At 41.0% G+C, this 21823-nt stretch overlaps 1 protein-coding gene across 9 annotated transcripts in view; it reads left to right on the top strand.

Annotated features, from left to right (window-relative positions):
• Positions 1 to 21823, top strand: part of MIDEAS (mitotic deacetylase associated SANT domain protein) — a 71553-nt gene that overhangs the window by 27231 nt on the left and 22499 nt on the right. Inside the window, exon 1 of one of the 9 annotated variants that reach the window (XM_044435872.1) lies at positions 19902 to 20012. The exons of the other annotated variants lie outside the window; for them this stretch is intronic. The gene's annotated coding sequence lies outside the window, so the exon portion shown is untranslated. Of the gene's footprint in view, positions 1 to 19901; positions 20013 to 21823 lie in introns of those variants that run through there. 9 annotated transcript variants of the gene reach the window in all.

Raw genomic sequence — 21823 nt, 5'->3', positions numbered from 1 at the left:
AAAAGAATGGGGTGGAAAGAAAGAGAGGAATTAAGTATCGTAGGAGCACTGGTGGGAAAGCTGAGCTTCCTCCCTCATTACTGCTGAGGGCAAAGGAGCCTTCATAGGGGAGATCTCTAGCAAGGCTGGAGGAATGGCCCTCTGTCTGGCTCTCTCAGCAGAGCCCGCTGGCATGGCAACATTTATTGCATGGCGATTCAGTGTTTACTCTTTGCACACTTGCAAAGATGTAATCAAGATCAATTGCTTGAAGACAAGGTCTGCCGTCCAGCTCAAAATTAGGTGTGCAGGATTGTGGGCAGAGTGCCCAGATTTTTGCAGAACCAATGTTGATAACTAGCGGACAAAATATTTGTTCTCTAGTAAGTGGAAGATATCAATAGTACTTGGTAGTCCTAAAAATTCATAATTTGCTGAAATTATTAATATGATGCATGAGCTGTGTGTTAGGTGCTTCAGCATAGTGATGTCATAATTAATGTTGATAGCTGAAAATACAAAACTTCAGTTTTAACAAACATGAAATATTCAGAAGAGGAATGTAAATGAAAGTATACTTGCAAAGTTTCAAATAAGGGGACTTAATTTTTTAAAATGAGATTGGTGGTTTGTAATTTCAAGTGTAAAAGGATTTAACTTTTGGAATAGTTTGTCATGTGGCTAGAAAAATCAGCTACCGGGTCAGCTTGCTTAGATGGAGCCCAGTGGAATGTAACTAGCTGTAGGAATGTGAATATATACAGGTGCATATATATAAAGATAGATATGTACAGTGTAATGGAACACATTTACAGTGTGTGACAATTTATATTTTATATAAAATGCATGTAAAATAATTTCCAACTTCCACAAAACTTATCTGAGAATATAGTTTTATTCCACCACAGGTGTTGATTAGCTTACCAGTACTGAAATGCTTATGTTATTGGAAATGTTATTTAGTCAATAGTAACTACAAATTTTACACATACTTAAACTTTAAAGTAATCATCACTGTTTGGATCCCATGCACTTTGCTTTCTGCTAACCACAGTGCTTAAACTTTTTTGCATATACATGTGGACTGAGGATAGCATTTCATTCATCTGATGAAGTGAACTGTAGTTCAAAATACTTCGGCTAACTAACTTGTTAGTCTTAAAGATGAACCAGGACTTTGATTCCAATATAATGTATCACAGTTCCAGACCAACTTAGCCCTCTGAAAATAGTTTTCTGTGACAGTAGTATATGCGTTTAACCTTCTCCCACTTAAATCAGTGTGGTTTGCAAGTGCTTAGTTAGCTGCATTATACCTCTTGATTCAGTTGTGTCTCTTTTTGTGTGAGGTGCCACGTCCTTTATTATGAGCAAAAAATTGTTATTCTGCTTAATCTGGCTATTAAGTTTTTGGAGATAAGCGAACTGACTGGGATTGTGATAATAGATGTAAGTGAAAGATTTTAACACGAATTTGTTCCTTTGTTTGTGGGACTTGTTCACCTTTTTTGTGAGTAAAATATGTAATCCTGGAGCTACTCTTGTGACAGCTATGGTTGGGACCATATTCTTTTGTCTTGGTCCAACAAGTAACTGCAGCCTTGTGGAATTTTCTTGGTTTGCTATGTTGTAGTAAAATGTGGACCTCAGAAATCCATAGAGGGCTTCCTCTCTCTCAAGATGTTTTCAAAGCACAAGCAGGTGCAGATTATGGCTACCTAGCGCTTGGTTATTGCAGCAGTAGTGAGGGAAATATTAATTAAAAGTGAAAATTCATATGGGCTTTATGCACTTCAAATAATTTCAACAAAATCCAATCTGCAAAATCTTTTGGGGCTGAAATGTATTCACTTGTGAGATTTCCTCTTTCTCTAAACATCTTCATGGGAATTTCAGTTATCTGTATCAGTAAAAATGTTGATCCGGTATGCTGCTGCTGTTAAAAAAAGGCAAATTTCATGATGGAACTTTAGAAAGAAATCCACAAATAAAATTGCTGCTGTCATAATGAATATATTCAAATTATTATGGGACCACACTTGAAATACTGACTGGGTTCACAGCTAGTAACTTTGAGGTTTCCATGATGTCCGCTTTTTGCCTGGATACACTACGCCAGCTTCCCCAATCTGGTGGCCTTCAGAGGCATTTGGACCGCAACTCCCAGAATTCCTATCCAGCAGGGCCATCGACTGGGAATTCTGGATGTTGCCTTTCAAATGTGTCTGGAAGGCACAAGGTTGGGAAAGGCTGCACTATGCTGTCATGATCTCTTCTCTTGTTCAGGTGTTCTGCTTCTTGCACATATCTCAGCAACTGCTGTGCCTGAAATTTGCTGCTATGCTGGTTGGGTGGTGCAGCTTCTGCAGCTGCTGCTCTTTTCAGGAGTCTCTGAGGTAGCTAAATGCCAGGACTGTGAAACCACAATGCCAGGTTTGAACAACTGGAGAAACCATGGTGAAGTATGGAAATGATGGATCAAACCATTGTTCCTTATTGCGGTTTCTAAAAACCAAGCATACCATACAGAAATATTACACAGCTGACCATCCTGTGCAAGAAACCATGGTGGCTCGTCATGTCATGTGAACCTACCTACTGTGTCCAGTTCTGGTCACTGCATCTCAAAAAAGGATATTGTAGAGCTGGAAAAGATATAGGAAGGGGCAACAAATATAATCAAGGGACTGGAGCCATTCCACTGGAGGAAGGATTGCAATATTTGAGACTTTTTAGGTAGTAAAAAGTGAATAAGGGGTTGACATAACAGAGGGTGATAATAATGTGGAGAAAGTAACTAGAGAAAGGCTTCATCTTCTCTCTCCTAATACTAGAACCTCACCCTCTCTAATCCAGCTGAATGGTGGCAGATTCAGGAGTGGATGTACTTTATACAGTGTAGAGTTAAACTATGGAATTTCCACAAAATATGGCCATAGCTAGTAGCTTTAAAGTTGGGTTTGAGAAATTCATGGTGTATAGGACTGTTAATTACTGCTAATCATAATGGCAGGATTTTACTAGTTTTGGAGGCATATGCCCATGTCAACCACTTGCTGGGGAGCACAACTTGGAGAGTATTATTGCACCCAGCTTGCCAATGGGTTTCCCATAGGTATCTGGTTGGCCACTGTAGGAACATGCTGCTCGACTTTGGTCTGATCCAGCATTGCTCTTGTTATGTTTTTCCCTTAATTGCTAATACACTCCAGTATAAATTCCTTGGAGATATATTTAAGCACTCCTGGTTTGAGAGGAAATGCTATAATTTTGTTTTATATTTGTGGCCAGGAGCCAGGCCAAAGTCTTGTTTGTTTCTTTTAGAAAAGCAAATCATGGCACATGAAGTCAAGTCACTTCCTGAAATGTTGAAACCTAGCCTCTTTTCCTTCCCCCTGCACCCAGTTGGCTGTGCAGAGTTTTTGAAGTGATTGTGCTGGAAATCAGTTGCATTCAAGAGGGCAGGCACTGATGTGCAGGCCTTCTGAGGGTACCATTTAGGAACATGCCTGATTTTGTACTGATGATGAGTCACCATAAATGTCTTCTTCAACTTATTGCTCTCCAGATTATCCTCACATGTCTGGGGAAGTAGAACCTCTCCATTCACGTGGCTTATCAGCCTGATTGCCACAGCAGACAATCTTTAAAGACAATCTTCTACTGTCATTGGAGCATTTTATCAGAAGCATGCTACTGAACAGCAAGGGAAGGGATTTTGACAGTGGTCCCTCCTCCTTGTTATGGAGTGTCCTATCTAAAGAAGCCCCCTTGCCTATCCTGCAGTCTCTTTCCTACCAGGAAAAAACATTCTTGTTAAAAATTCTACAGTGAACTTGGAGTTTTATTTGTTCCAGGATTTAATCTATTTTTATTAATGTGTTTATGCAATGATATGTCACCTAGAATGGGAAGAAGGGTGGTGTATAAATCTTTTAAATAAATTATAACTCTCAGATGTATGCTAGCATTTCAGTTTCAAGTCTTCTGTGAATTTAATCAGTAGTCATGTACACACGAATATCCATTATGGAATTAGTAGTTGCTGTGAACATACACGGGGCTGTAAGATTGTGTATGTGAAACAGTCTTTAGTCACTACTTTATTCTAAATAAAGCTACTAGGGCTGCAACCCTATACCCAGCTACTTGGAAGTAGGTTCCTTTGAGCTCAGTGGGCCTTCCTTTTGAATTGCCATGCATAGGAATGCATGGTAAGATTGCTGATTCAGTGGGAGTGTCAGATTCTTTAACTTGGGAAGTTGCCTTATGATGTCAGGCTATTGGTCCATCTAGTCCAGAACTGTCCATATTGGGGTTGCAGAACTTCTGGTCTAGGGACTAAATCTGGGGTCCCAATTCACCCCTTTGCTGTTTGTAAGAACATATGCAAAGCCATGCTGGATCAGACCAAAAGCTCATGTAATCTAGCATTCCATGCACACAGTGGCAAAGATTGCTGAAGACCTATGTCTGCCCAGGCTTTTCAACAACTGGTGTTATGTGGGTATGCCACCTCTGGTGAAGGAGGAAGCACATAACCAGTAATGCTACTAGTAACTGATAGCTTCTTCTTTCATCACTCCATCTAACCCTTTTGTAAAGCTGTCCATATTGGTGGGCATCACTACTTCCCATGACAGCAAATTCAATAGTTCAGCTGTATATTGTACATCTTCTTGTCTGTCAGCTTAATGAGGGTTGGGTGTTGAGGGAGGGAGGAAAATGTTTTCTACTTTCTCCACACCATACATTATTTTAAATACCTCTATTATATCTCCCCTTCTCACCTTTTTTCTAAGCTGAACAGCCCCAGTTGAAATGCCTCTCCCAAGGCTTAGCTAGTGGCAGTGAGAGCTTTATGCTAGAGCATCCAGTTATTTAAAAAAAATATTTTGGTCCCACTCCTTTGGCCCCTGTCCTGTGCCTTTAGTTCTACCCAGCAAAGGGATACACTCTCTGAAGTCTTCTCCTAAATTGAATTTGGCCCTCAGGGTGGAAGAGGCTTTGCATCCCTGGCATATTTTGTCTGAGGTTCCAGTTGATGATGTGGCTGGTCACATAACAATTGCCATGGAGGCCTTGTGATATGAGTGGCCAGGGGAGATAAAGTATGAGATTAGAGTCTGGGAAGAGGACAAGGCAAAGGAGTAGATTGGGAGAAAAAGACTAAGGATAGGAAGAGAGAGAAAAAAGACTGCCCTAATGTTTCTGAAGTGTTTCTTAAAACTTTTTTAAGGAGACTGAGAGGAGAGAGTTTTGTGGCTACCACTGAAGTTTGCTGTGCTGTGAGATATAAGGGATGGCCCTTCCAAGTCCTACTGAAAGCACCTGGCATTGAAACTGGGATTCTGTGCTTGCAAATCATGCACTGTATACTGAATTTTGCCCCTTCCCCCAAATCACATTTCTGATCTGTGTGTGCCTTTTTCACTTCTCAGTGTGTTTTGTTACCAGTTTAACTCTGTGCAGCAGTGAGCCTGTTGATCTACCATACCGGGCACAGACTTAAGCTTGCCTTGGTACTCACCCTTGACCCAGTTACTCATTTGCACTGGAGTAGAAAGTCCAAGAGGGAGCAGAGATGACCTTTGCCATAAACATGCTCTACAGTGCTTCTATACAATGGAAAAAGACAGACAAGGATAAAGTTTTAAAACTGGAAGTTGTTTTTAGCTTGTGCAGTTCAGCTAACTGGGTGTGTTGGGAGTTGTAGCTCAAATTGTCTGGAGGGTGCCAGATTGGGGAGGGTTAATTTAGCTTGATTGTGTGAAAGCAGAAACATAGTGATGGTTATGGGAATATGAGTGCAAAGAGAGGTCCTGACCATTTTTGTGTTATTCCAACTCCAGGGCCTGCTGCAGTGCCCACATGGCTGGCGTAAACATAGACTTCTGTTGCTAGCAACTACCTTCTTGGCAGCTTGGAAGAGAAGAGCCTAAAATAGCCTAGTTAACAGCTCCGTTAATCGTTAGCAAGCAACTCATTTCCAAAAGGAAAGAATGTACATTTGTATCAGAATTGTATAGATTACCTTCTGGTTTTGCATTATCCACACAGGAGACAGCTCCAATTGCAGTAGTTCTCAAAACAGTAAGTAATACTTGTGGCTGAGTTTAGCTTATCTCATTTTCAGAGTACTTTCTAAAACATCAAGCAGTTAGACAAAACAAAATGCCACAAATCTGGTTGAACTGAAATGAAATTTTCTCTGTTGCTTCCCCATTCTGAAGATGTTCCATTTTGTAGGCCTCTTTCCTGTCCTTTGTGCTTCCTGTCATTGGTGTCTGCAGTTTTCATTTCCCATTGCATGCTTGTTTCTTTCCTGCACACTCCTTACAGTGAAATCTCTTTGGAGTGGTTGATTTGAGAAATGAATCCCCCCTCAGTTCTTTATTCATTTCCTAACACCAGAGTGTGTTTGGGTCATGGAGCAGAGATTAATGGTTAGTTGTCCTTTGACTTTGATTTTTGATTTTGGCCATTTTGAAAAACCTTTATAACCTTCCTCTGCAAAACATCCACTATCAGTTGTTTGCATGCAATAGTCTGAGGGTGTGTTCCCCTTTAAAACAGCTCTTCTTACTGCACTGGTAAGTTCTACAAATTCTGCTGTGTTAAGGGGTTTTCCCCCTTATGGGGATTACTCCCCAAGTGCCCAGTCTTCTGTTGTGAATACCAGAAGAAGTACACTACCAGCTTCAGTTAATTAGTACTACTTTGAGCAGGGCCATAAGAAAGAGTCCCAAACCGTTAAAAAAAACCCCCTAGAATTGCGCTACTGTTTGTAAGTGATTTTTGCAAGTAGTAGCTGTGGGGAGAGGAGACAGTGGGTTGCACTGACATGTCACTTTAAAAGTACAGAACACTTCTGCAAAGTACTTGGCTGAAAGCCACCCACTGAGTCACATTTGTTGCTACTTTGACCCTGTAATGCCACCCTAATGTTCTTCTTTCTAACATGCCAGTTGTGGCAGCATGTTAAAGGGGCTGAAAGGAATAACATTAATGCTGTGGAAGTGAGGAAGAAATAAAGGCTAAAGCCATACATGTTTGTTAAGAGACTAGAAGAAGGTATGCATGTGGAGGTGGAGCTGTTATGACATTTGCTTCCTTTTTTTAAAACTCAGGTTATTGTTCACCGAAACCACAACTTAAATAGCATTTCATAATTTGTCAGTGTGTTATTAGTGCTCTCTGTTTCTGCAAAAATGAGCATTGTGGCAGGAATTGTAGTGTTGTCGAGCTAAATAAATAATAAATACAGGGATAAGAATAATAATGATCTGGTTTGTCACACTTTCTAAATGCAGTGTGGGTAAGTGGCAAGGTTTTTTGGTGCTTTTGATATGTCTAAGCTATAAATTACAGCTTGGTCAGAAAAAAAGGCAAACAGTTTGTTTCTGGGCATGCTGAGAGAACGTGTGTGTGTGTGTGTGTGTGTGAGAGAGAGAGAGCGAGCGAGCGAGCGAGCGAGCCCCAGCACATGCGAACCATGCGAACACATGCTTATCAAGGCTGTATTGTCATGGATGGAAACCAGGACAACAAGTAAGATACTTCTGGTCTGGTCACCAGAAGTGACCTGAAAACCAAGAATTATGGCTGTAGGGAGTGCAACAATCCTTTAATGAAGTTTGTTGGGAAATCATAGGCCTACACAAATTCTGCATTTGAACATTTAGTAAGCTTTCTGAAAGTAAAGACCAGTTATCCTACAGAGCACAGTGGTACCTTAGCTTACAAACTTAATCCGTTCCAGAACTCTGGTCGTGACCCAAATTGGTTGTGAGCCAAGTCAGATTTCCCCATAAGGGTCAGTGTAAATAAGGTTCATCCGTTCTGCTACTATTTTTTTAACTTACAAAAATTTGAAGCAAAGTGACAAAGAACAACAAAGATTGGGACCATCCCCCCCCCCGCAGCGATCCTGTGAGGGGGTGGGGGGAGGCGGGCATGCTTGGGCAGGAAACACGGGCACAATCACAGCCATCTCCCCCCCAGCACGAATGCAGCCATGTTCCCTCTCCCCCAGCACGACCGCGATCACGCCTGTGTAGGGAAGGCTGGTGTGCTCGCAATCGTCACCCAATGCAGAGTTCGTAATCTGCGGCAAAATTTTTATGAAATTTCTGTTCACGACCCGATTTGGTCATGAACTGAGGTGTTCGTGAGCCGAGGTACCACTGTACTGGATTTCTTTAACTTTAGCTTCAGACTCTTGCCATTCATAATGTGAAGACATGGATGCCACAAGTGGCACAGGCCACAGGGATTTTTGGCATTGCTGGATAGGAGCAGACGGGCCTAACGGATAGTCTGCTGCACTGACTACACTCTGTTATGCAGTGTGCTCTTGGCACAGTGAACTTCAGGCACACCCCAACCAGTGCTTGTACTGGACTGCAGATCTCCCTTGGTCTACCCCACTCTCCAGATGTCTTGGGCCACAGCTCCCAGCTAGCATCCTGCAGACTGGTTGGCCTACACTGTAGTGGCGCCATTTCCTAACTTGAGCTTGGCTTGTGTTATGTTTTCCTGGGCGCTAAGTGGTATTTTCTTTGTTTGCAGTTAGACTATCTAAATTATTTTAAGTTATGTATTTAAAATATTTCTAAACCACTCTTTATCTAATGGACTCCTGGACGGTCTTCTGCATGCATAAACATTTTTCAGACAAAATACAGTTGGAATAAGACAACATGCTTCTTGAAATTACACACTGAATAGTAACAACAGACTATATAAATGAAAACAAATTGAGGAAACATTACCCTTTAAAAAAAGCAGGGCAAATATGTGTTAATGGAGGTTACCATCTGTACTTCTTTGGGGAAGGCATCCTATAGTTAGGACACTGCCACATAAATATATGTGTGCATGCGTGCATAACATACCTTTTGCTAAGGAGGGCACACGGGGAATGGCTTCAGTCGAAGACATGCGGAGGCTAGCATTGGAAGAAGGTGTTCTTTAGATATTTGGGTCCTAATCTGTTTAGCATCTGAGAATTAAGTACTAGTACATTGAATTAGGTGTGGATGTAGATAGACAGCCAAGGTAGGTCTTTCAGTTTGGGAGCAATAGCACTCTACTTGGTTGAGCATGTTAGAATTCTAGTAGTCGAGGCGTGATGACTTGTTCATCAGTTGTCTTCGGGGCAATGCCATATGTATTGCACTACACTAATCCAGCCAGGAGGTTACCAAAGCGTGGATCAGTCTGTACAGGAACAGCTGCAATTGTTGCACCAAGGTGAGAGACAGCACTTTGTGCCAGTGCGGCCCCCACAGTTGGCAGGTTTAGATCAAGAAACACTTCTTGACTGTGTTTCTGCTCTTTCATGAACAGGCTGAACATTAATCTCTTGAATCTAAGAATCCCACACAGATTCCATCCTGTCGGGATTCTGCTTTAGGTTTTTGGCACTCATCCTATTCATTACTGGATCCTGGCAGTGGTTCAGTGCATACTTACTGCCTATGGACAAAAGGAGAAACAGAGTTCAGGATGGTTGAAGTTCTTAACTGCTGATTAAAATAACAAATATTTCTCCCCTTATCTTCTTTGGAGCTAGCTGCTATTCTTTCCTCCAGCTTTTTATTGTCCTGTTCTTCCTTTTGTGTACAATGCAGAATATTGGGGAGGGGGCAGCTGGCTTGTATTTGTTCCTCACTCAAACCTCCAGTGTGTTGGAATGCTGTTCTGCTGTTATTTCCCACTCTAAGAAGCAGTGGGTGGTGAGTGGGAGGAAAAGGGCTGGTTGCAGCAGGCAGTCTGCAGGAATTTTAATCATGCTTGCTATTCACAAGGCTTGAATTGGTTGAATTTCATTAATTGGATTGATGTGACCTGGTGGTTAGAGGCAGGGTTGGAGATAGGAGGATGTGCTGTAAATTCTACCAGGTTTTAGTGAATGCATACATGCACGGGGTTACCTCCAACTCACTTCCATAGCTCTCAGCAGTATCTGTCAGAATAGATGGCAATTTCATGATGCAGATGAACTTCCATGAGACAAGAACAGAAAAATGTTTTCTTATGACCTTTCCCAAGGCTATCTGGTTAATGCCATGTATCAAATCTTGATCACAACAATGCACAAGCAGATAGTGTTTATACCATTATTAAAATTTGGGACAATAATGGAGCTAAAGTTAAAATCTGTTTATGAACTAGACTTCATTTTCCTTTCCTATGGTTTTGCCTATAATATCAGGCAGATGTCCTTTTTACAGTAATGCCTTCAGGAAATTTTTCATAGTCAAATGGGACCTTTTTGGATGTTCTGTAAAACATGTCATGGTTTTTTGTTTCGCTTCTTCAAATTCTAACTGCCTTTACTTGAGAAGCTAAGACCACAGCATCCTCCTTTAAAAAAAATATATATATATATATATTGTACTACCTGGAATGATTAATTCATATCGCTTCCCCAACTTAAGCATCTGTGAATGTTGGGGCTTCGTCTGATGACATGCAGGATCTGGTTTTTTGTTTTTGTTTTTTAGTGAAAACTTTGTCTCAGTTATTTTTTAAGGCCTTGGGTGTATCTTTAGGCTATAGAAATTGGGTATGCACAAATGTTTCCCACACTGTGTGTTAAATAAGGGCAGTTAAAAACAATGTCTTCTACAGGAAGTGTCTGTGTTTACATATGTACATACATTTGCTTTGTTCAACAAGTAACTGTTTTACTTTTGAGCCTCCTGTACATACATGAAGCTGCCTTGCTCTTTCCTTTGTCAATAATTGGCAGCAGATCAGTGTCAGTGTTCAGACATAACGTTAAACTATAATGCTTTGGCCCTTCTAAAAGGGCCTGTTTTGTCCTGCAGCTCCCATCAGCCCCCCACAAGCATAGCCAATGGTAAGAGAAATGAAAATGGTTTTAAAACACCTGGAAGACCACATGTCTAGTTCTGGGCAAAACCATAGTAAAACACTATGTAAATGAGTCATTATGCACTCTTCCTCACTCTCTTTTTCTGTGTCGCTGAGAGGAGTTTGGAAGTATTAACTTGTATTTTACCGTAAATTAAATCCATTTTTTATCTGATCTAGGGCTTGTGGTTTACACTTAAGTAGTTCAATACATCAGATTTTTAAAAATCTGAATTGACATTGTAAAACAAAAACTTTCAAACTGGTCTGCTGTCCTGAGTCCAAGGTTCTCAGTGTCTTATTAATGTAACATCAAACCATGTTTTGGTATTATATTTGAATGAGACAAACGTCTTGGGTGCATATTTTGCTTCTTGAGATCAACTGAACTGGAGATGTCAGGTGTTGAACTTGGGATGTTCTGCATGCAAAGCATGTCCTCAACTTCTGAGCTATAACCTCTTCTCACAATTACTGTGTGACATTAGTTACATCATTTGACATTCATATACTAACGAATTGTGTCATGATTCTTTATTCACAGCCGTTAGCTCTGAATATAAAAACAGAAACTAAAATCCAAAAACCCCAACCTAGAATTGTTTTTAACACTATTGACATTGGCAGAACTAATTGGCAAATGGCAGATTATGGTCTGGTACATAATTTGATGTTGCAAAGACTTAAATGTTTTACATCTAGTCTCTAAAATAGTATTGAGCTTAAAACTGGTAATGGCTAAATAGAATGTTTCCTGAAATTGGAAATGAGTAGAAAGTGACTTCTTCCAGTCAATACTGGTCTCATGGGATGAATCCAATCTCCTTCCTTGGAATGATTGATGGGGCACATTGTTCATGTTAAAGCAATCAAGGCATTTTAACCAAATGCTAGTGTTGATGTTTTTAAAAAGGGGACAGAGAAGGTATGGGAGATTAAATTAATCCTAGTGGATTTCATTACAGTCTTGTAGATAAGTCAGGGCAATTGTAATCCTTTGACTATCAGGGATTGTTTAGAGTCCAGGACTCTGACTATGGTGCACCCTCCCTGTCCTCTTGCAACTGGTATTGTTTTTTCTGCACCGGCTGTGGCTCTGAAGTTGAGTTTGGAGCTGGGGTGGGGTGGGGTGGGGTGGGGTAGGAGAGAGGCTCTGCCTGGATACGAAGAACCTGGCAATGCCTCAGCCCCACAAGCAGGGCCAAAAGACACAGATGGCCAGACTTGCAGGGCGACAGAAGTGTGGACAGTCCTTGCCTCCACCCCCCCCCCCCCCCCCCCCCCCCCCGCCTCCAGCCTCCAGCTAGATGCCTGAAATCCTCCAAGTTGGGAGCATTACAGGCAACCACATTGAACGGAACCCTCAAGTTCCTTGGTCAAGAATAGTTTTATTAGCCTGCACAGCCATGCATTCTGCGCAAGCCATGGGGGACGCACCACTGAACTGTCTCATCCCAGAAATCAGTGTTTCCATCCTTTCTGTTTGCTTCTGAAACAGCTTCCAGTTATGTCAGCTGCTAGCAGGGTTGGCACGGCAGTGGAAACTGCTCAGTGTTTTTCTTATTTGATCTAAGCTGTTCTTCTCACTTGTTTATCTGTCTACTTGTATTCATATTTTTGTACAGAAATAAACTGTGATATACATTGTGGGGAAACATTCCAACTTCAACTATAAGCAAATAGAATCTGAGCTAGCAGTGACTGACTAGGAAGGGGACCTTGGGGTTGCGGTGAGCAGAGCTCAAGGAAAATGTTGACCTAGGGTACGGCTGCTGTGGAAAAGGCAAACACTGTGTTAGGCATAGTTAGGAAAGGACCTGAAAATAAAACTGGCAAAATTATACTGCTCTTATACAAATCTATGGAGTGACTGCAGTTAGAGTACTGCGTACAGTTCTGGTTATCACACTTTAAAAAGAATATTGTCAAATTGGGAAAAGTGCAGTAAAGTACAACTGAAGAGGTTGAACCTCCTTTATCCTGTGTGGAAAGGTTTCAACAGCTAAGATGGTTTAACTTGGAAAAAATGTGAGGAAGGGGAGACAAGTGAGAGAAATGTAAATAATTATGTATGCTGTGAAGAAAGTGGATAGGGAGACATTTTTCTCCCTCTCTCATAATACTAGAACCCAGGGTCATCCCATGAAACAGGTTAGTGGGAAATTCAGGACAGATAAAGGAAGTACTTCTTCACACAGTGTATAAACTTTATGGAAGTCACTTTCATAAGATAGAGTGATGGCCACCAGATTGAAGAGTTTTAAAGAGGGGTTGGGCAAATAAATGGAGAATCTAGCAGTGGCTGTTACTAGTTCTCATGATTATATACTTCTTTCAGTATCAGAAGGTGTGAACCTCTGCATATCTGGTTACTTAAGCAGGAGGTGCTGATATACTCATATACAGCTTGTGGGATCCTGTCGGTGGCTGGTTTGTCACTGTGTGAGTGTTTCAAAGATGATTTATGATAGAGTTTTGATTTGACTAAAGCTTTAGAAATGAAATCCTATAATCATAAAAAAGCTGTTCTCTGGTGATGGGAGGAGAATGTAGCATTGAAATGTATCCCATTGCTAGAGGGGAAATGTAGGTCAATTCAGAGAAGAATTTTTGTATACAAATTCCAAGTGAGAGAGTGAGTGGAGATAAAGAAAAAAGATGTGGTTTAAGTGAATGAATTGACAAAAGACTGGTTATGCTTTTCTTCATACTGTGTTGGAGAACTGATTTGCCTTTCTCCTGAGAAATTAATTGTTTTATTTTGGCAGGTGACTGGCCTAGCACTGAGATATTTTAAGTAGCTTCCTTGATGCACTTAAATGGACAATATTTACTACTTTTAGCAGTACCACAAAACAGCAAATAGTGAATAATCGTCCACAAGCCTGTTACCTTTGCACCCGTGGAGTCCTTTCAGGGCCTCTGAGCGATGAATGGTTTTGCGGTAGTGCTTTCTCCTGTTAAGAGTTTCAAATATAAGTAGAAAGCATATCCGTTGCAATTTTAAGGCAGCATTTTCCCATTTCCTTAGGTTTCTTGTTTCTCCCTTGTAGATATTTTTGTGTCATCCAGAGGGGAGTGGAAAAATGAGCCGAGAGCATTTTATCCTTGGTGAAGGAACGCCCTAGCTCTGTAATGCTGGATTGCAGGAGATTCCACTGCTAGCAGCCAGTGTGGAGAGGCAGGGAGCAAGAACAGTAAGTGTAAATGGATGAGGAAGTGAGTCAGTGAATGGCAAGCCCATAATCCACATGCAAGGAAGTACAGTTGGTTTCAAAGGTAGAGATTGCAGAAAGCCCATGTGCTTGCTTCATGACTCGTCCCTTTCCACCCTTGGTTTGGAGCTGTCTAAATAGGATAAAATAGTTATTGAGAAAAAAAAAACATTCATTTTGAGAGGGTGTGAAGAAGTTTGGCACTTGCAACCTCATAAATAACCATTTATCTGTTTGCCTTTGATGAGTTAGAGTTTTCCCTAAGCATTTTTGGGAGGAGCTGGTGGCTCTGACTTTTTCATTGATACACTACAAATGACTCGATATCTGTGGATCATTAGACTCCTATCCATTGATCATTCAAGCATAATAGGTAAATAAAGTATTCCATTTTATGCCTAAATGATATAGCAATACTGCAGTTGTTTCATTTATATTCTCTTGAAATATTTCTATATCACTTGACTCCTCAGTGGGTATGCATTGGAGGGCTTGATTTCTTTTTTAAAATACTCAGTTCTGTATTTAGTCATGGTACAGGTAGAACTGTATCCTTACCATATTTTGAGATGGAGTCACAGATAATGTTGAATTAATCTGTTTAAAGATTCTTCTCTCTCCTCCTTTTTGCTGCTTTTATACAAGGAAGCTTTTTGCACATTATTTCATTCATGCTCCGGAAAATAGGCAGTTACAGATATGCTATAGCTTTCAGGAAAGCCTCACATGGCTCTTAATGTGTTGGAAAGATGCCAAGACCAGGTTGTTTTAGCTAGTCATTGGTGAGTATAGTTGACATTAATCTTAATTAGCTAAATGTTTCACACACATATTAAAGTTAAGTGCCACTGATTACTATGGGAGGGGAGACCATTCACAAGGCGGGGAAGAACCCATTGGCCACCTCCACATCCTCATCATACTTTGGAAATGAGACCTGCCTAACAGAATTTACTACCAAAAGAAAAACCTTCACACCCCATGGCAGATCTTAATCTTACCTGTTTATAATGCAAACTGTTGTGATCTGTAGCCTTCTTACTGTGATCCTAATGTTAACATTTCTTTTAGGTTTTAAATAGACGCTTTATTGTGGCCTTCATCCTGTCCCCTTTGCTTGTATCACCTATAATCTGTAGGTCTTCCATTCTGAGTGGTCGCAATAATATTTTTGTGAGCACCATAGATGCGTGTAGTTACTGACAAATAAACAATTTCGTTCTGACATGATCCTGATTTCTTTATATCCTTGTCCAGTAAACAGTTTGCAATCGTTTGTGTATGGAGTTGGTATTTTCAGTGATTCCAGATGTTCTCAACTGTTCTACATATAACTCTCAATTTCTGAGTATGATACTGTCTTGAAGATGAAACAAGACTTTTGATCCTTGCTGTCACCTTTCTTTTTTGCCCTCATGCAGCCAAGCGTTGAAGTACTTTCCCTCATCTTTCTCCTTTTATCTGGTACATATTGCCCAGTATCAAAAGGCTCCTTTGGGCACCAAATGCTTTTCATGCTGCTTCCAGAAGAACAGAGAGCTGTCCGCTCAGAAATTTGCACGTGTACATAGCTATTGACTGGGAAATTCCTAGGCAGGAGTAATGACTTCAAATTACTATGAAAGCCGTTGTGTAAATAGTGAGTAGATGAGATCCCTGCCTTTTACAGACCTCTGCTTTCTGGGCCTGTTCTTATTTGATATAGCCAGAAGCTTCTATGGGGTTCATCATCTCTTCTATTCATAAACTAAGCCTTTTCCCCATTTACAAGGACATATATTTGTGATATTTATTTATTTGGGATATTTCTAACCCGTTCACTCACTGTGCATCTCTGGACGGCTTACAAACAAAATTCAATAAATACAACAATATAAACTACGTATATCAATGGAGCCTTCATTTCTTGATATTGACCTGAGCTCATATAAAACATACTCTGATAATCCAGGGCTTTCTAAAAGGAAATTTTGCAACTCTACAATAATATGTGATTGTAATGCTACAGTAGTATGTAGTTTGTGCACTGTGACATACCTGTGCATTTTTCTTGGCATGTACCCACATGCTTTGTTGAATAGTCCCATGCATGTTATTTAGAAGCCTACAAAAAGTTGTGGGGAGGAATCCTCACAACAGTAGAATTGACACCACCAGTGCAGAATAGTGTTATATTCAAGCTCCACATTTTGCAGGTTAGACTGGTTGATGCTGTGACGATATGTTGAGACACAAATGGTTCGTTTAAGAATACTCTATTGCAGGGATGGCCAGAGTCGCTGAACAGAAGAGCCACATACAGTAAATGTCAGATATTTGTGAGCTGCAAAACATGAACAAATGTGTATTATTATCATTTATGTATTATGACTTCATGAAAGTATGTTCTTGCCTATTGGTATGTGATTTTTTAAATGCACATGATAAGACACATAGATACCTAGAACACTAACTGTGGATGCCCTTCCCAAAGAAATGGACCTTTAGAACAAGAACTACTCAAAATGAATATTATATTAATCAAGAATAGCAGAGGTTTTTTTACACTTGTCATGGACAGCATCCTGTCAATTATAGTTTAGTGAGCTCTGATGATTCTTCATTAGAATTCTAACTTGAAGACCAAGCTCCTTCGAAGGAGCTGCAGAAAGGGCAAGCAGTGACAGGATAGCCATCTTCAGGGCCTGTCACATAAACAGCCCTTCTGAGGTGTGACTGGTCCCCACTTTCTCCAGATTTCAGGAAGGAGGTCACTATAACAAATTTGAAGTTAGCGTTTTAAAGTGAGCAGGAGCATGCTGGGGCAGGAAGAGAGCAGGATGGGATGGCAGCCTTAGGAGAGCTTGGTGCTCTCATGCTTGTGCCAATGCTGGGATCCGGACTGGCAGGGGGAACGGGGGGCTCTGAGTCCTCTGCAAGCCATAAAGTGAACTGAGAGAGTCACATGCCACTCTCGAGCCTTGATTTGGCCAACTCTGTCTTGTTGGATAATTCCAGCATCACGTAACTCATATCTGAACATGGATATCCTCATATGACTTGTCAGGAAATGACTCCTCATGTTTTAGAATTATTTCTTTAATCTTTGAAACATTGGAGAATATTTTGGAGAGTAGCAGTAAAGTCTGCTAAGAGTGTCTTTGGCAGTACACCCGGTCTCTGGATTAAGAATGAATTCTGTTCCTGAGATCATCTGTAAGTCAAATTTGTGTGTAAGTCTGATCACATACATAAAAAGCATGTAAAACACGTAAACACTTCTATATACACTGAAACATCTTATACACAATACAGCATTTTAATAAAGATATAACTACAGGTATTCAAGAGAGAGATTGTGTATTGGTGTAGGTATACAGTACCCTTCTTAAAGCAGTTTAGATAGAAAGATAGAAATAAAGCAGTAAGATTATTAAATTGTAACATTTCTTGAGCTAACATTAAGCCTAACATTAACTGGATGATGATGGAGCTCAGATTGGTGTTGGAAAGTCAGGGTTTGATTGTGCTACTGGGGTGGTGGGGTTACCAGTGGAGTTGCTTTCTAGTTCTGACTTTGCTGTTCGGCACCTTTTCCCTTTCTGTCCTTCCTTCCCTTGCTCCCTCCCTCCCTTCCTCTCCTTGCCACCTGGTGCTTGCCACCTGTGGGTGCCCGCTTACTGCCTGCTGTCCACAGGCACCCACTTGCCACTCAAGGATAAGGTGGGACTTCTGGATTTGCTTTTTGTAGGTCGGGATTGTTCTTAACTCAAATGTTCATAATTGGGGGACTGGGTGTATTTGGGAGAAATGGGTGCAGTTGGTCAGCATCTGGACTTCTAGAGGAGTCTGAACTACTCTCTTACCTTTTCCAGTTATTACCTGTCACTTTTCCCACTGATATAATGCGATGTTTGCATTCCTTGAATTTTTGAACTACATAAATGCTCCTTTGCAACTGTACTTTTCCCCCTACCATTAGATATTTTGTGCCTTGTTGTACATTTTAAAAAATGGTTAGTGATATTCTGGTAGTCCAGAAGATTCTGTTCCTGCTTTAGCTGCTGAGCTTGCCATTTTTAGACTGTAAGAGTAGACAGAGTAACCTTTTCTGACAGTACACAGAAATACTCAAGGTAGTCTGTTTGACAAAAAAATAACAATCAATAGATATATGATTCCTGGGAAGGGAGGAACAGGGCACTACAGTGCTTCTTGACTAGGATTTTAAATAGGAAACAAGGTGATTCTGATGTACAAACAAGCTGTGGAGCCTCTGAAAACCTACATAATACTTCCCTACTATACCTCATATATATGTTTTCTCTGTGCATAGTGCATAGAAAAGTGCACATACTCATCACCACCTCTCACAAGCTGTTCTTTCAGACCAACTATGATGCTGTGTTTTTAAAAGTTTCTGTTGTGAGACTTGACTCTGATTCTCTGGTGATTCTGGTAACTCCTGACTATATCTTCTGAGACCAGAACAAGGCAGTCGATCTTGGCAAATGGAACCATGCTATGTAAGTGCAGGTCAGCAAAGGTTCACTGCCAGTGGCAGACAGCAAGCTACTTGGGCTATCTGTAACGCAACAATGCACTCTACTGAGTCATCGGGGAAGAGAACATTCTGCCTGCAGCAGTGGCACAGCATGCGTGTAATACTTCTGCAACATACCTGGTCGTCTCAAGTTTCAGGCAGGCATATTCAGTTTGGGAGGGGATCGAGTAAATGTGGGCAGGCTTAAGGTACTTACCATTTAACACTTTAGCAGTCTTATCATTTGTCAAGCTACTAAATAAGTGGCACCAAAAAATTGTTCACCTCAGGGCTAGGGCTGTTTACCTCCAGATGTTTTGGAACATTTCTCCAGTTATCCCTGGCCAGCATAGCCAGTGGCCAAGAATTATGGGATTTGTAGTCCAAAAATTCTGGAGGACACCAGGTTGGTTATATATCAACATGTCAGGAGCTTGGCTTTTGGAGGTTTCTTGGTATCCAAGATGCAAAATAGGTGGTGGGGTTGCAGCCTATAACTGAGGGGTAAAATGAAGGAGAGTTTTGACAATAACACCCATATTCCGTGGCTTCCACCCATTCTGGAAGACCATCTTGAGGTTGTAGCCTTCAAATTGATTCAGTGACTGAACTTCCTTTCAGTGTTAAGGTTTTACTTACTGAACCCTGTGCTTGGTTTTAACTAGTTTTTGAAGTTCATTTTCAACTAATATCATTGCATTTTTGCTGCATTTTTGAGCACCGATTGTTTCAACCTTTTTTAAAAATGCAGATCTCTCTTGCCATGTTTCTTTATTTAAAACATATAGTTTAATTTTCTGTTGGAAAAAGCATCCAAACCTGCTAGCAAAATTTAAAAGATATATTCACAAACAGTAGCACTACAGTTAGTTATTCTAAGAGTCAGAAATACCTCCAAATTCAAATCAAACATTATATAAATATTTGGTTACAATAGCAGAAAAAATTGTGGCAGATTAAATTGTAGTGGAGTAAAAACTAGCCATCTGTCCCAAATACTCTGAAACAAAATGACTTACAGCTGTATTGGAAGACCAAGGGCAAAGGGAGGCCAGATACATTACTTGGCAGGTTGCTCCAAAGCCTGGGTGCAGTGATGAAAAGGTCCTGCTGTGTTGCACAATTCCCAAGTCATGACAGGTGGAGGGGCTGGGAGCTCAGCTGCTGACTGAAGAGAAGGAGAAGACCATCCTTATGTCTCCCAAGGGCCTAATCCATCAAAGACTTCTTGGTGCATTGAAGAATGTGGGCAGAATCTTTGGGTCGATGCTGAGCTTCAACATTCGCTTTTCTTTATCAAGGAGCATGTCTGTTGTGGTCTCCCCCATCTCTTGTTATCCCTCAAATCCTCTGGCACTTACAGAAGAGACTTCAGAAGGCATGTGGTGCGGTTGCATGCGGCTTTGGAACAGGTAGGCATCGTGTGAGATGTTTGCACTGGTTCTGCCTGTTCCAGAGCCCAGGATGACAGAGAGACTTCTTTCTCCACTTTGCCTGTTTCTCTGGCATGAGCAGAGGATTCTGGCAGGGGTGCAACAAGAAGTTAAGTTGCCTGAGCTTTTAAAGAGGCAAAAAGTTCTTCCTGCTCCGAAGCACAGCATGAGCCACTAAAAATGTGGTGAAGGGAGCAGAACCCATTGCTTTTTCCAGACAGGAGAGGGGCTGACATCACTCTTTACTAGGATTATGCTCTGTGGTAACACTTTGGTTCTGTTTTATGTGGGCAGACTGGAGTTTGATATTAACAGAGCCCTCACATGGGGCAGGAGAGGGGTCTGAGATTGGAGGACCCAGTTTCCTTTGTGTTGACAGTTGTATGCTGGAAGACCAGTAAGTGTATGTTGTTATTCTTCCCCTCTCTTTTTCTGTCGTGCAGTGTTTTCCTTTCTTTAATCTCTCCATCATTGAAGCTCTACAGTGGTTGCAGACCTTTGTGCAGCTGGACAGGGAAGATTTATGAAATTGGTTCTCACTCTTCAAGAGTGAAACTCTCTTTGCCTTCAGAGAGGTAAATCCAGCACATTTTTGACCCTGGGATACACTCCTAGGGAAGCATAGGCTTGCAGCCTTAAGACTGTAATATCAAAGATCATTAGGGTAAAGTGAGAGTGACAGTGTGGTGTAGAGGTTTAGAGTGTGGGACTGGGACTCAAGCAATCTGGATTGTGGTCCCCACTCAGCTATGGAGTCAACTGTGTGACTTTGGGCTAGTCACAGATTCTTAGCCCAAACTACCTCACTGGTTTGTTGTGGGGATATGATTGAGAGCAGCAGGAGGAGGAGAATAACATATGCTTCTTTGAGTTCATTGTTTTTTTTTTTAAATCAGGATATAAATCAAATAAATAAATTACTTGCAAATGGCTGCTTGACAGGAATTTGTGTTAGGTAGGTTCTTTAGAGGAGGATGTAAGAGGAAAACAATTAGAATTTTCATTGGAAAATAGTACCAAAAAGATAAGAGAAAAAAAGATGAGAAAATGTCAGATGTAGTTTCTACTCTTGACATGGTAAAAGATGTGTTTATGAAAGAATTGTCACTGAAGAGAGAAGCTGAATGATAAGGTACTCGCTGAAAAGGACAGAAAATCATATGTTGAAAGGAATAACAACTGTTATAAATCTTTTAAGAAGATAGAGAAAGTGAACAGAGATGGGGGAAAAGGTTGAGAAGAAACTTAATGCTGGGAGTGAGAAAGATGACTGCTTTGAGCACACATTCTCAAGAACTGCTGGCTGGTCTCCAAAAGAATCAGATTCAGAAGACGAAGGAGAGGGACAGGAGGGGGGCCTGGGAATGTGGCCATTCCCAAACATGGAGATGAGAAAAGTGGAGTCACTTATCTCAAGGGCAGACTCCCCAGGTGGACAGGCAGTCTCTGGGAATAACCAGTTGGCAGGAGTGGACTTGGATCGGGAGAGTTTCTCAGGCACAGGTCCCATGATGCATTGTCAGCAGAGCAGGGTGGCCTGGAAGAGAATACCAGATTGGGTTTAGTGAACCGCTCTATGCATGCTCTGAGCTTCATTCCAGGTGTTTGTGCATCTGGAAACCACTTTGGTCAATAAAGAATGTTTTGCAAGGAGGGTCTGTGGCCTTGAATGTTTGAAATGGGAAACCCCAGCTCACAACACTTAGTATTGTTTCAGAGCATTGTCACAAAAGCTGAAATGTAGCTAAAATGTGCATGAGCATTATCTATTAGATAAAATTGTTCAAGCT

The sequence above is a fragment of the Varanus komodoensis genome, unplaced genomic scaffold, assembly GCF_004798865.1.
Source record: "Varanus komodoensis strain SLA01 unplaced genomic scaffold, ASM479886v1 scaffold3, whole genome shotgun sequence".
Classification (NCBI taxonomy): Eukaryota; Metazoa; Chordata; class Lepidosauria; order Squamata; family Varanidae; genus Varanus; species Varanus komodoensis.
Note: the sequence above shows the minus strand (reverse complement) of the source record. Positions and strands in the feature narration are given on the sequence as shown.